This window comes from Schistocerca gregaria, chromosome 3 (genome assembly GCF_023897955.1).
Source record: "Schistocerca gregaria isolate iqSchGreg1 chromosome 3, iqSchGreg1.2, whole genome shotgun sequence".
NCBI lineage: Eukaryota > Metazoa > Arthropoda > Insecta > Orthoptera > Acrididae > Schistocerca > Schistocerca gregaria.
Genome location: NC_064922.1, coordinates 22991109 through 23006345, shown reverse-complemented (window position 1 = coordinate 23006345; position 15237 = coordinate 22991109).

Sequence of the window (15237 nt, the reverse complement as noted above, 5' to 3'; positions counted from 1 at the left end):
ACAGTCTACGATCCGATCGTTCCCAGGAAGACTAGTAGTAGTTTCCGATGCACATCTGGAGGCATTCAGTAATCTGTGGACTCTCAAAGTGTTGATGAAACACAGAAAATGCATCGTGATTGAATACAACAGTCAACATGCACACCTTCCTCCATGGGAGTGATGTCTGAAGCAGTCTACGCTTCGATCGTTCCCTGGAAGACCTGTAGTAGTTTCCGATGCACATCTGGAGACAATCTGTAATCTGTAGACTATCAAATGTTGATGAAACACAGAAATTGAATCGGGATTGAATACAATAGTCAACATCCGCACTTTCCTCCATGGGAGTAATGTCTCAAACAGTCTACGCTTTGATTGTTCCCTGGAAGACCAGTAGTAGTTTCCGATGCACATCTGGTAGCATTCTGTAATCTGTGGACTATCATAGTGTTGATGAAACACAGACTTTGCATCGGGATAGAATACAACATTCACCATGCGCACTTTCCTCCATGCGAGTAATGTCTGAAACAGTCTACGCTTTGATCGTTCCCAGGAAGACCAGTAGTAGTTTCCGATGCACATCTGGTGGCATTCTGTAATCTGTGGACTATTATAGTGTTGATGAAACACAGAAAATGCATCGGGATTGAATACAACAGTCACCATGCACACTTATCTCCATGGGAGTAATGTCTGAAAGAGTCTACGCTTTCATCGTTTCCTGGAAGACCAGTAGTAGTTTCCGATGCACGTCTGGTGGCATTCTGTAATCTGTGGGCTATCAGAGTGTTGATGAAACACAGAAATTGCATCGGGATTGAATACAACATTCACCATGCGCACTTTCCTCCACGGGAGTAATGTCTGAAACAGTCTACAATTTTATCGTTCCCTGGAAGACCAGTAGTAGTTTCCGATGCACATCTGGTATCATTCTGTAAACTGTGGACTATTAGAGTGTTGATGAAACATAGACATTGCATCGGGATTGAATACAACAGTCACCATCCGCACTTTCCTCAATGGGAGTAATGTTTGAAACAGTCTAGGCTTTGATCGTTCCCTGGAAGACCAGTAGTAGTTTCCGATGCACATCTGGTGGCATTCTGTAATCTGTGGACTATCATAGTGTTGATGAAACACAGAAAGTGCATCGGGATTGAATACTAGAGTCACCATGCACACTTTCCTCCATGGGAGTAATGTCTCAAACAGTCTACGCTTTCATCGTTCCCTGGAAGGCCAGTAGTAGTTTCCGACGCACAACTGGTGGCATTCTGTAATCAGTAGACTATCAGAGTGTTGATGAAACACAGAAATTGCGTCGCGAGTGAATACAACAGTCACAATGCGCACTTTCCTCCATGGGAGTAATGTCTCAAACAGTCTACGATTTGAACGTTTCCTGGAAGACCAGTAGTAGTTTCCGATACACATCTGGTGGCATTCTGTAGTCTGTGGACAATCAGAGAGTAGATGAAACACAGAAAGTGCATCGGGATTGAATACAACAGTCACCATGCACACTTTCCTCCATGGGAGTAATGTCTCAAACAGTCTACGCTTTCATCGTTCCCTGGAAGACCAGTAGTAGTTTCCGATACACATCTGGTGCCATTCTGTAGTCTGTGGACTATGAGAGTGTTGATGAAACACAGAAAAAGCATCGTGATTAAATACAACAGTCACCAAGCGCCTTTTCCTCCACGGGAGTAATGTCTGCAACAGTCTACGCTTTGATCGATCCCAGGAAGACCAGTAGTAGTTTCCGACGCACATCTGGTGGCATTCTGTAATCAGTAGACTATCAGAGTGTTGATGAAACACAGAAATTGCGTCGCGAGTGAATACAACAGTCACAATGCGCACTTTCCTCCATGCGAATAATGCCTCAAACAGTCTACGATTTGAACGTTCCCTGGAAGACCAGTAGTAGTTTCCGATACACATCTGGTGGCATTCTGTAGTCTGTGGACAATCAGAGAGTGGATGAAACACAGAAAATGCATCGTGATTAAATACAACAGTCACCATGCGCCTTTTCCTCCACGGGAGTAATGTCTGCAACAGTCTACGCTTTGATCGTTCCCAGGAAGACCAGTAGTAGTTTCCGATGCACATCTGGAGGCATTCTGTACTCTGTGGAGATTCAAAGTGTTGACGAAACACATAAATTGCATCGGGAACGAATACAACAGTCACCATCCGCACTTTCCGCCATGGGCGTAATGTCGCAAACAGTCTACGATCCGATCGCTCCCTGGAAGACCAGTAGTAATTTCCGATGCATATCTGGTGGCATTCTGTAATCTGTGGACTATCATAGTGTTGATGAAACACAGAAAATGCATCGGGATTGAATACAACACTCACCATGCACACTTTCCTCCATGGGAGTAATGTCTCATACAGTCTACGCTTTCATCGTTCCCTGGAAGACCAGTAGTAGTTTCCGATACACATCTGGTGGCATTCTGTAGTCTGTGGACTATCAGAGTGTTGATGAAACACAGAAAATGCATCGTAATTAAATACAACAGTCACCAAGCGCCTTTTCCTCCACGGGAGTAATGTCTGCAACAGTCTACGCTTTGATCGTTCCCAGGAAGACCAGTAGTAGTTTCCGACGCACATCTGGTGGCATTCTGTAATCTGTAGACTATCAGAGTGTTGATGAAACACAGAAATTGCGTCGCGAGTGAATACAACAGTCACAATGCGCACTTTCCTCAATGGGAGTAATGTCACAAACAGTCTAAGATTTGATCGTTCCCTGGAAGACCAGTAGTAGTTTCCGATGCACATCTGGAGGCATTCTGCAATCTGTAGACCTTCAAAATGTCGACGAATCTCAGAAATTGCATCGGGATTGAATACAACATTCACCGTGCGCACTTTCCTCCATGGGAGTAATGTCTGCAACAGTCTACGCTTTGATCGTTGACAGGAAGGCCAGTAGTAGTTTCCGATGCACATCTGGAGGCATTCTGTACTCTGTGGACCTTCAAAGTGTTGATGAAACACATAAATTGCATCGGGAACGAATACAACAGTCACCATCCGCACTTTCCGCCATGGGAGTAATGTCCCAAACAGTCTACGATCCGATCGTTCCCTGGAAGACTAGTAGTAGTTTCCGATGCACATCTGGAGGCATTCTGTAATCTGTGGACGTTCAAAGTGTTGATGAAACACAGAAATTGCATCGGGATTGAATACAACATTCAACATGCACACTTTCCTCCACGGGAGTAATGTCTGAAACAGTCTACGCTTTGATCGTTCCCTGGAAGACCAGTAGTAGTTTTCGATGCACATCTGGTGGCTTTCAGTAATCTGTGGACTATCAGAGTGTTGATGAAACACAGAAATTGCATCGGCATTGAATACAAAAGTTACCATCCGCACTTTCCTCCATGGGAGTAATGTCTCAAACAGTCTACGCTTTGATCGTTCCCTGGAAGACCAGCAGTAGTTTCCGATGCACATCTGGAGGCATTCTGCAATCTGTGGACCTTCAAAGTGTTGACGAAACTCAGTAATTGCATCGGGATTGAATACAACATTCACCATGCGCACTTTCCTCCATGGGAGTAATGTCTGCAACAGTCTACGATCCGATCGTTCCCAGGAAGACTAGTAGTAGTTTCCGATGCACATCTGGAGGCATTCAGTAATCTGTGGACTCTCAAAGTGTTGATGAAACACAGAAAATGCATCGGGATTGAATACAACAGTCAACATGCACACTTTCCTCCATGGGGGTGATGTCTGAAGCAGTCTACGCTTCGATCGTTCCCTGGAAGACCAGTAGTAGTTTCCGATGCACATCTGGAGACAATCTGTGATCTGTAGACTATCAAATGTTGATGAAACACAGAAATTGAATCGGGATTGAATACAATAGTCAACATCCGCACTTTCCTCCATGGGAGTAATGTCTCAAACAGTCTACGCTTTGATTGTTCCCTGGAAGACCAGTAGTAGTTTCCGATGCACATCTGGTAGCATTCTGTAATCTGTGGACTATCATAGTGTTGATGAAACACAGACTTTGCATCGGGATAGAATACAACATTCACCATGCGCACTTTCCTCCATGCGAGTAATGTCTGAAACAGTATACGCTTTGATCGTTCCCAGGAAGACCAGTAGTAGTTTCCGATGCACATCTGGTGGCATTCTGTAGTCTGTGGACTATTATAGTGTTGATGAAACACAGAAAATGCATCGGGATTGAATACAACAGTCACCATGCACACTTTCCTCCATGGGAGTAATGTCTGAAAGAGTCTACGCTTTCATCGTTTCCTGGAAGACCAGTAGTAGTTTCCGATGCACGTCTGGTGGCATTCTGTAGTCTGTGGACTATTATAGTGTTGATGAAACACAGAAAATGCATCGGGATTGAATACAACAGTCACCATGCACACTTTCCTACATGGGAGTAATGTCTGAAAGAGTCTACGCTTTCATCGTTTCCTGGAAGACCAGTAGTAGTTTCCGATGCACGTCTGGTGGCATTCTGTAATCTGTGGGCTATCAGAGTGTTGATGAAACACAGAAATTGCATCGGGATTGAATACAACATTCACCATGCGCACTTTCCTCCACGGGAGTAATGTCTGAAACAGTCTACAATTTTATCGTTCCCTGGAAGACCAGTAGTAGTTTCCGATGCACATCTGGTATCATTCTGTAATCTTTGGACTATTAGAGTGTTGATGAAACATAGACATTGCATCGGGATTGAATACAACAGTCACCATCCGCACTTTCCTCAATGGGAGTAATGTCTGAAACAGTCTAGGCTTTGATCGTTCCCTGGAAGACCAGTAGTAGTTTCCGATGCACATCTGGTGGCATTCTGTAATCTGTGGACTATCATAGTGTTGATGAAACACAGAAAGTGCATCGGGATTGAATACTAGAGTCACCATGCACACTTTCCTCCATGGGAGTAATGTCTCAAACAGTCTACGCTTTCATCGTTCCCTGGAAGGCCAGTAGTAGTTTCCGACGCACAACTGGTGGCATTCTGTAATCAGTAGACTATCAGAGTGTTGATGAAACACAGAAATTGCGTCGCGAGTGAATACAACAGTCACAATGCGCACTTTCCTCCATGGGAGTAATGTCTCAAACAGTCTACGATTTGAACCTTCCCTGGAAGACCAGTAGTAGTTTCCGATACACATCTGGTGGCATTCTGTAGTCTGTGGACAATCAGAGAGTAGATGAAACACAGAAAGTGCATCGGGATTGAATACAACAGTCACCATGCACACTTTCCTCCATGGGAGTAATGTCTCAAACAGTCTACGCTTTCATCGTTCCCTGGAAGACCAGTAGTAGTTTCCGATACACATCTGGTGGCACTCTGTAGTCTGTGGACTATCAGAGTGTTGATGAAACACAGAAAAAGCATCGTGATTAAATACAACAGTCACCAAGCGCCTTTTCCTCCACGGGAGAAATGTCTGCAACAGTCTACGCTTTGATCGATCCCAGGAAGACCAGTAGTAGTTTCCGACGCACATCTGGTGGCATTCTGTAATCAGTAGACTATCAGAGTGTTGATGAAACACAGAAATTGCGTCGCGAGTGTATACAACAGTCACAATGCGCACTTTCCCCCATGGGAATAATGTCTCAAACAGTCTACGATTTGAACGTTCCCTGGAAGACCAGTAGTAGTTTCCGATACACATCTGGTGGCATTCTGTAGTCTGTGGACGATCAGAGAGTGGATGAAACACAGAAAATGCATCGTGATTAAATACAACAGTCACCATGCGCCTTTTCCTCCACGGGAGTAATGTCTGCAACAGTCTACGCTTTGATCGTTCCCAGGAAGACCAGTAGTAGTTTCCGATGCACATCTGGAGGCATTCTGTACTCTGTGGAGATTCAAAGTGTTGACGAAACACATAAATTGCATCGGGAACGAATACAACAGTCACCATCCGCACTTTCCGCCATGGGAGTAATGTCGCAAACAGTCTACGATCCGATCGTTCCCTGGAAGACTAGTAGTAGTTTCCGATGCACATCTGGAGGCATTCTGTAATCTGTGGACGTTCAAAGTGTTGATGAAACACAGATATTGCATCGGGATTGAATACAACATTCAACATGCACACTTTCCTCCACGGGAGTAATGTCTGAAACAGTCTACGCTTTGATCGTTCCCTGGAAGACCAGTAGTAGTTTTCGATGCACATCTGGTGGCTTTCAGTAATCTGTGGACTATCAGAGTGTTGATGAAACACAGAAATTTCATCGGGATTGAATACAAAAGTCACCATCCGCACTTTCCTCCATGGGAGTAATGTCTCAAACAGTCTACGCTTTGATCGTTCCCTGGAAGACCAGTAGTAGTTTCCGATGCACATCTGGTGGCATTCTGTAATCTGTGGACGTTCAAAGTGTTGATGAAACACAGAAATTGAATCGGGATTGAATACAACAGTCAACATGCACACTTTCTTCCATGGGAGTAATGTCTCATACAGTCTACGCTTTCATCGTTCCCTGGAAGACCAGTAGTAGTTTCCGATACACATCTGGTGGCATTCTGTAGTCTGTGGACAATCAGAGAGTAGATGAAACACAGAAAATGCATCGTGATTAAATACAACAGTCACCATGCGCCTTTTCCTGCACGTGAGTAATGTCTGCAACAGTCTACGCTTTGACCGTTCCCAGGAAGACCAGTAGTAGTTTCCGATGCACATCTGGAGGCATTCTGTACTCTGTGGACCTTCAAAGTGTTGATGAAACACATAAATTGCATCGGGAACGAATACAACAGTCACCATCCGCACTTTCCGCCATGGGAGTAATGTCGCAAACAGTCTACGATCCGATCGTTCCCTGGAAGACTAGTAGTAGTTTCCGATGCACATCTGGAGGCATTCTGTAATCTGTGGACGTTCAAAGTGTTGATGAAACACAGAAATTGAATCGGGATGAATACAACAGTCAACATGCACACTTTCCTCCATGGGAGTAATGTCTGAAAGAGTCTACGCTTTGATCGTTCCCAGGAAGCCTATTAGTAGTTTCCGAGGCACATCTGGTGGCATTCTGTAATCTGTGGACTATCAGAGTGTTGATGAAACACAGAAATTGCATCGGGCTTAAATACACCATTCACCATGCATACTTTCCTCCATGGGAGTAATGTCTCAAACAGTCTACGCTTTGATTGTTCCCTGGAAGACCAGTAGTAGTGTCCCATGCACATCTAGTAGCATTCTGTAATCTGTGGACTATCAGAGTGTTGATGAAACACAGACATTGCATCGGGATAGAATACAACATTCACCATGCGCACTTTCCTCCATGGGGGTAATGTCTGAAACAGTCTACGCTCTGATCGTTTCCTGGAAGACCAGTAGTAGCTTCCGATGAACATCTGGTGGCATTCTGTAATCTGTGGACTATTATAGTGTTGATGAAACACAGAAAATGCATCGGGATTGAATACAACAGTCACCATGCACACTTTCCTCCATGGGAGTAATGTCTGAAACAGTCTACGCTTTCATCGTTTCCTGGAAGACCAGTAGTAGTTTACGCTACACATCTGGTGGCATTCTGTAGTCTGTGGACTATCAGATTGTTGATGAAACACAGAAATTGCATCGCGATTAAATACAACAGTCACCATGCGCCTTTTCCTCCACGGGAGTAATGTCTGCAAAAGTCTACGCTTTGATCGTTCCCAGGACGACCAGTAGTAGATTCCGATGCACATCTGGTGGCATTCTGTAATCTGTGGACTATTCGAGTGTTGATGGAACAAAATAATTGCATCGGGAGTGAATACAACAGTCACAATGCGCACTTTCCTCCATGGGAGTGATGTCTCAAACATTCTACGTTATTGATCTTTCCCTGAAAGACAAGTAGTAGTTTCCGATGCACATCTGGAGGCATTCTGCAATCTGTGGACCTTCAAAGTGTTGACGAAACTCAGTAATTGCATCGGGATTGAATACAACATTCACCATGCGCACTTTCCTCCATGGGAGTAATGTCTGCAACAGTCTACTATCCGATCGTTCCCAGGAAGACTAGTTTTAGTTTCCGATGCACATCTGGAGGCATTCAGTAATCTGTGGACTCTCAAAGTGTTGATGAAAAACAGAAATTGCATCGGGATTGAATACAACAGTCAACATGCACACTTTCCTCCATGGGAGTAATGTCTGAAGCAGTCTACGCTTCGATCGTTCCCTGGAGGACCAGTAGTAGTTTCCGATGCACATCTGGAGACAATCTGTAATCTGTAGACTATCAAAGTGTTGATGAAACACAGAAATTGCATCGGGATTGAACACAACAGTCACCATCCGCACTTTCCGCCATGGGAGTAATGTCGCAAACAGTCTACGATCCGATCGTTCCCTGGAAGCCTAGTAGTAGTTTCCGATGCACATCTGGTGGCAATCTGTAATCTGTGGACTATCATAGTGTTGATGAAACACTGAAAGTGCATCGGGATTGAATACAACAGTCACCATGCACACTTTCCTCCATGGGAGTAATGTCTCAAACAGTCTACGCTTTCATCGTTCCCTGGAAGACCAGTAGTAGTTTCCGACGCACATCTGGTGGCATTCTGTAATCAGTAGACTATCAGAGTGTTGATGAAACACAGAAATTGCGTCGCGAGTGAAAACAGCAGTCACAATGCGCACTTTCCTCCATGGGAGTAATGTCTCAAACTGTCTACGATTTGAACGTTCCCTGGAAGACCAGTAGTAGTTTCCGATACACATCTGGTGGCATTCTGTAGTCTGTGGACAATCAGAGAGTAGATGAAACACAGAAAGTGCATCGGGATTGAATACAACAGTCACCATGCACACTTTCCTCCATGAGAGTAATGTCTCAAACAGTCTACGCTTTCATCGTTCCCTGGAAGACCAGTAGTAGTTTCCGATACACATCTGGTGGCACTCTGTAGTCTGTGGACTATCAGAGTGTTGATGAAACACAGAAAATGCGTCGTGATTAAATACAACAGTCACCAAGCGCCTTTTCCTCCACGGGAGAAATGTCTGCAACAGTCTACGCTTTGATCGTTCCCAGGAAGACCAGTAGTAGTTTCCGATGCACATCTGGTGGCATTCTGTAATCAGTAGACTATCAGAGTGTTGATGAAACACAGAAATTGCGTCGCGAGTGAATACAACAGTCACAATGCGCACTTTCCTCCATGGGAGTAATGTCACAAACAGTCTAAGATTTGATCGTTCCCTGGAAGACCAGTAGTAGTTTCCGATGCACATCTGGAGGCATTCTGTAATCTGTAGACCTTCAAAATGTCGACGAATCTGAGAAATTGCATCGGGATTGAATACAACATTCACCGTGCGCACTTTCCTCCATGGGAGTAATGTCTGCAACAGTCTACGCTTTGATCGTTGACAGGAAGACCAGTAGTAGTTTCCGATGCACATCTGGAGGCATTCTGTACTCTGTGGACCTTCAAAGTGTTGATGAAACACATAAATTGCATCGGGAACGAATACAACAGTCACCATCCGCACTTTCCGCCATGGGAGTAATGTCGCAAACAGTCTACGATCCGATCGTTCCCTGGAAGACTAGTAGTAGTTTCCGATGCACATCTGGAGGCATTCTGTAATCTGTGGACGTTCAAAGTTTTGATGAAACACAGAAATTGCATCGGGATTGAATACAACAGTCAACATGCACACTTTCCTCCATGGGAGTATTGTCTGAAGCAGTCTACGCTTCGATCGTTCCCTGGAAGACCAGTAGTAGTTTCCGATGCACATCTGGAGACAATCTGTAATCTGTAGACTATCAAAGTGTTGATGAAACACAGAAAATGCATCGGGATTGAATACAACAGTCACCATGCACACTTTCCTCCATGGGAGTAATGTCTGAAACAGTCTACGCTTTCATCGTTTCCTGGAAGACCAGTAGTAGTTTACGCTACACATCTGGTGGCATTCTGTAGTCTGTGGACTATCAGATTGTTGATGAAACACAGAAATTGCATCGCGATTAAATACAACAGTCACCATGCGCCTTTTCCTCCACGGGAGTAATGTCTGCAAAAGTCTACGCTTTGATCGTTCCCAGGAAGGCCAGTAGTAGATTCCGATGCACATCTGGAGGAATTCTGTAATCTGTGGACTATTCGAGTGTTGATGGAACAAAAAAATTGCATCGGGAGTGAATACAACAGTCACAATGCGCACTTTCCTCCATGGGAGTGATGTCTCAAACATTCTACGTTATTGATCTTTCCCTGAAAGACCAGTAGTAGTTTCCGATGCACATCTGGATGCATTCTGCAATCTGTGGACCTTCAAAGTGTTGACGAAACTCAGTAATTGCATCGGGATTGAATACAACATTCACCATGCGCACTTTCCTCCATGGGAGTAATGTCTGCAACAGTCTACTATCCGATCGTTCCCTGGAAGACTAGTGGTAGTTTCCGATGCACATCTGGAGGCATTCAGTAATCTGTGGACTCTCAAAGTGTTGATGAAACACAGAAATTGCATCGGGATTGAATACAACAGTCAACATGCACACTTTCCTCCATGGGAGTATTGTCTGAAGCAGTCTACGCTTCGATCGTTCCCTGGAAGACCAGTAGTAGTTTCCGATGCACATCTGGAGACAATCTGTAATCTGTAGACTATCAAAGTGTTGATGAAACACAGAAATTGCATCGGGATTGAACACAACAGTCACCATCCGCACTTTCCGCCATGGGAGTAATGTCGCAAACAGTCTACGATCCGATCGTTCCCTGGAAGCCTAGTAGTAGTTTCCGATGCACATCTGGTGGCATTCTTTAATCTATGGACTATCATAGTGTTGATGAAACACTGAAAGTGCATCGGGATTGAATACAACAGTCACCATGCACACTTTCCTCCATGGGAGTAATGTCTCAAACAGTCTACGCTTTCATCGTTCCCTGGAAGACCAGTAGTAGTTTCCGACGCACATCTGGTGGCATTCTGTAATCAGTAGACTATCAGAGTGTTGATGAAACACAGAAATTGCGTCGCGAGTGAAAACAGCAGTCACAATGCGCACTTTCCTCCATGGGAGTAATGTCTCAAACAGTCTACGATTTGAACGTTCCCTGGAAGACCAGTAGTAGTTTCCGATACACATCTGGTGGCATTCTGTAGTCTGTGGACAATCAGAGAGTAGATGAAACACAGAAAGTGCATCGGGATTGAATACAACAGTCACCATGCACACTTTCCTCCATGGGAGTAATGTCTCAAACAGTCTACGCTTTCATCGTTCCTGGAAGACCAGTAGTAGTTTCCGATACACATCTGGTGGCACTCTGTAGTCTGTGGACTATCAGAGTGTTGATGAAACACAGAAAATGCGTCGTGATTAAATACAACAGCCACCAAGCGCCTTTTCCTCCACGGGAGAAATGTCTGCAACAGTCTACGCTTTGATCGTTGACAGGAAGACCAGTAGTAGTTTCCGATGTACATCTGGAGGCATTCTGTACTCTGTGGACCTTCAAAGTGTTGATGAAACACATAAATTGCATCGGGAACGAATACAACAGTCACCATCCGCACTTTCCGCCATGGGAGTAATGTCGCAAACAGTCTACGATCCGATCGTTCCCTGGAAGACTAGTAGTAGTTTCCGATGCACATCTGGAGGCATTCTGTAATCTGTGGACGTTCAAAGTTTTGATGAAACACAGAAATTGCATCGGGATTGAATACAACATTCAACATGCACACTTTCCTCCATGGGAGTAATGTCTGAAACAGTCTACGCTTTGATCGTTCCCTGGAAGACCAGTAGTAGTTTCCGATGCACATCTGGTGGCATTCTGTAATCTGTGGACTATTATAGTGTTGATGAAACACAGAAATTGCGTCGCGAGTGAAAACAGCAGTCACAATGCGCACTTTCCTCCATGGGAGTAATGTCTCAAACAGTCTACGATTTGAACGTTCCCTGGAAGACCAGTAGTAGTTTCCGATACACATCTGGTGGCATTCTGTAGTCTGTGGACAATCAGAGAGTAGATGAAACACAGAAAGTGCATCGGGATTGAATACAACAGTCACCATGCACACTTTCCTCCATGGGAGTAATGTCTCAAACGGTCTACGCTTTCATCGTTCCCTGGAAGACCAGTAGTAGTTTCCGATACACATCTGTTGGCACTCTGTAGTCTGTGGACTATCAGAGTGTTGATGAAACACAGAAAATGCATCGTGATTAAATACAACAGTCACCAAGCGCCTTTTCCTCCACGGGAGAAATGTCTGCAACAGTCTACGCTTTGATCGTTCCCAGGAAGACCAGTAGTAGTTTCCGACGCACATCTGGTGGCATTCGGTAATCAGTAGACTATCAGAGTGTTGATGAAACACAGAAATTGCGTCGCGAGTGAATACAACAGTCACAATGCGCACTTTCCTCCATGGGAGTAATGTCTCAAACAGTCTACGATTTGAACGTTCCCTGGAAGACCAGTAGTAGTTTCCGATACACATCTGGTGGCATTCTGTAGTCTGTGGACAATCAGAGAGTAGATGAAACACAGAAAATGCATCGTGATTAAATACAACAGTCACCATGCGCATTTTCCTCCACGGGAGTAATGTTTGCAACAGTCTACGCTCTGATCGTTCCCAGGAAGACCAGTAATAGATTCCGATGCACATCTGGAGGCATTCTGTACTCTGTGGACCTTCAAAGTGTTGAAGAAACACATAAATTGCATCGGGAACGAATACAACAGTCACCATCCGCACTTTCCGCCATGGGAGTAATGTCGCAAACAGTCTACGATCCGATCGCTCCCTGGAAGACCAGTAGTAGTTTCCGATGCATATCTGGTGGCATTCTGTAATCTGTGGACTATCATAGTGTTGATGAAACACAGAAAATGCAGCGGGATTGAATACAACACTCACCATGCACACTTTCCTCCATGGGAGTAATGTCTCAAACAGTCTACGCTTTCATCGTTCCCTGGAAGACCAGTAGTAGTTTCCGATACACATCTTTTGGCATTCTGTAGTCTGTGGACTATCAGAGTGTTGATGAAACACAGAAAATGCATCGTAATTAAATACAACAGTCACCAAGCGCCTTTTCCTCCTCGGGAGTAATGTCTGCAACAGTCTACGCTTTGATCGTTCCCAGGAAGACCAGTAGTAGTTTCCGACGCACATCTGGTGGCATTCTGTAATCTGTGGACTATTCGAGTGTTGATGGAACAAAAAAATTGCATCGGGAGTGAATACAACAGTCACAATGCGCACTTTCCTCCATGGGAGTGATGTCTCAAACATTCTACGTTATTGATCTTTCCCTGAAAGACCAGTAGTAGTTTCCGATGCACATCTGGAGGCATTCTGCAATCTGTGGACCTTCAAAGTGTTGACGAAACTCAGTAATTGCATCGGGATTGAATACAACATTCACCATGCGCACTTTCCTCCATGGGAGTAATGTCTGCAACAGTCTACTTTCCGATCGTTCCCTGGAAGACTAGTGGTAGTTTCCGATGCACATCTGGAGGCATTCAGTAATCTGTGGACTCTCAAAGTGTTGATGAAACACAGAAATTGCATCGTAATTGAATACAACAGTCACCATGCACACTTTCCTCCATGGGAGTAATGTCTCAAACAGTCTACGCTTTCATCGTTCCCTGGAAGACCAGTAGTAGTTTCCGATACACATCTGGTGGCACTCTGTAGTCTGTGGACTATCAGAGTGTTGATGAAACACAGAAAATGCATCGTGATTAAATACAACAGTCACCAAGCGCCTTTTCCTCCACGGGAGAAATGTCTGCAACAGTCTACGCTTTGATCGTTCCTAGGAAGACCAGTAGTAGTTTCCGACGCACATCTGGTGGCATTCTGTAATCAGTAGACTATCAGAGTGTTGATGAAACACAGAAATTGCGTCGCGAGTGAATACAACAGTCACAATGCGCACTTTCCTCCATGGGAGTAATGTCTCAAACAGTCTACGATTTGAACGTTCCCTGGAAGACCAGTAGTAGTTTCCGATACACATCTGGTGGCATTCTGTAGTCTGTGGACAATCAGAGAGTAGATGAAACACAGAAAATGCATCGTGATTAAATACAATAGTCACCATGCGCCTTTTCCTCCACGGGAGTAATGTCTGCAACAGTCTACGCTTTGATCGTTCCCAGGAAGACCAGTAATAGTTTCCGATGCACATCTGGAGGCATTCTGTACTCTGTGGACCTTCAAAGTGTTGAAGAAACACATAAATTGCATCGGGAACGAATACAACAGTCACCATCCGCACTTCCCGCCATGGGAGTAATGTCGCAAACAGTCTACGATCCGATCGCTCCCTGGAAGACCAGTAGTAGTTTCCGATGCATATCTGGTGGCATTCTGTAATCTGTGGACTATCATAGTGTTGATGAAACACAGAAAATGCATCGGGATTGAATACAACACTCACCATGCACACTTTCCTCCATGGGAGTAATGTCTCAAACAGTCTACGCTTTCATCGTTCCCTGGAAGACCAGTAGTTGTTTCCGATACACATCTGGTGGCATTCTGTAGTCTGTGGACTATCAGAGTGTTGATGAAACACAGAAAATGCATCGTAATTAAATACAACAGTCACCAAGCGCCTTTTCCTCCACGGGAGTAATGTCTGCATCAGTCTACGCTTTGATCGTTCCCAGGAAGACCAGTAGTAGTTTCCGACGCACATCTGGTGGCATTCTGTAATCTGTAGACTATCAGAGTGTTGATGAAACACAGAAATTGCGTCGCGAGTAAATAAAACAGTCACAATGCGCACTTTCCTCCATGGGAGGAATGTCACAAACAGTCTAAGATTTGATCGTTCCCTGGAAGACCAGTAGTAGTTTCCGATGCACATCTGGAGGCATTCTGTAATCTGTAGACCTTCAAAATGTCGACGAATCTCAGAAATTGCATCGGGATTGAATACAACATTCACCGTGCGCACTTTCCTCCATGGGAGTAATGTCTGCAACAGTCTACGCTTTGCTCGTTGACAGGAAGACCAGTAGTAGTTTCCGATGCACATCTGGAGGCATTCTGTACTCTGTGGACCTTCAAAGTGTTGATGAAACACATAAATTGCATCGGGAACGAATACAACAGTCACCATCCGCACTTTCCGCCATGGGAGTAATGTCGCAAACAGTCTATGATCCGATCG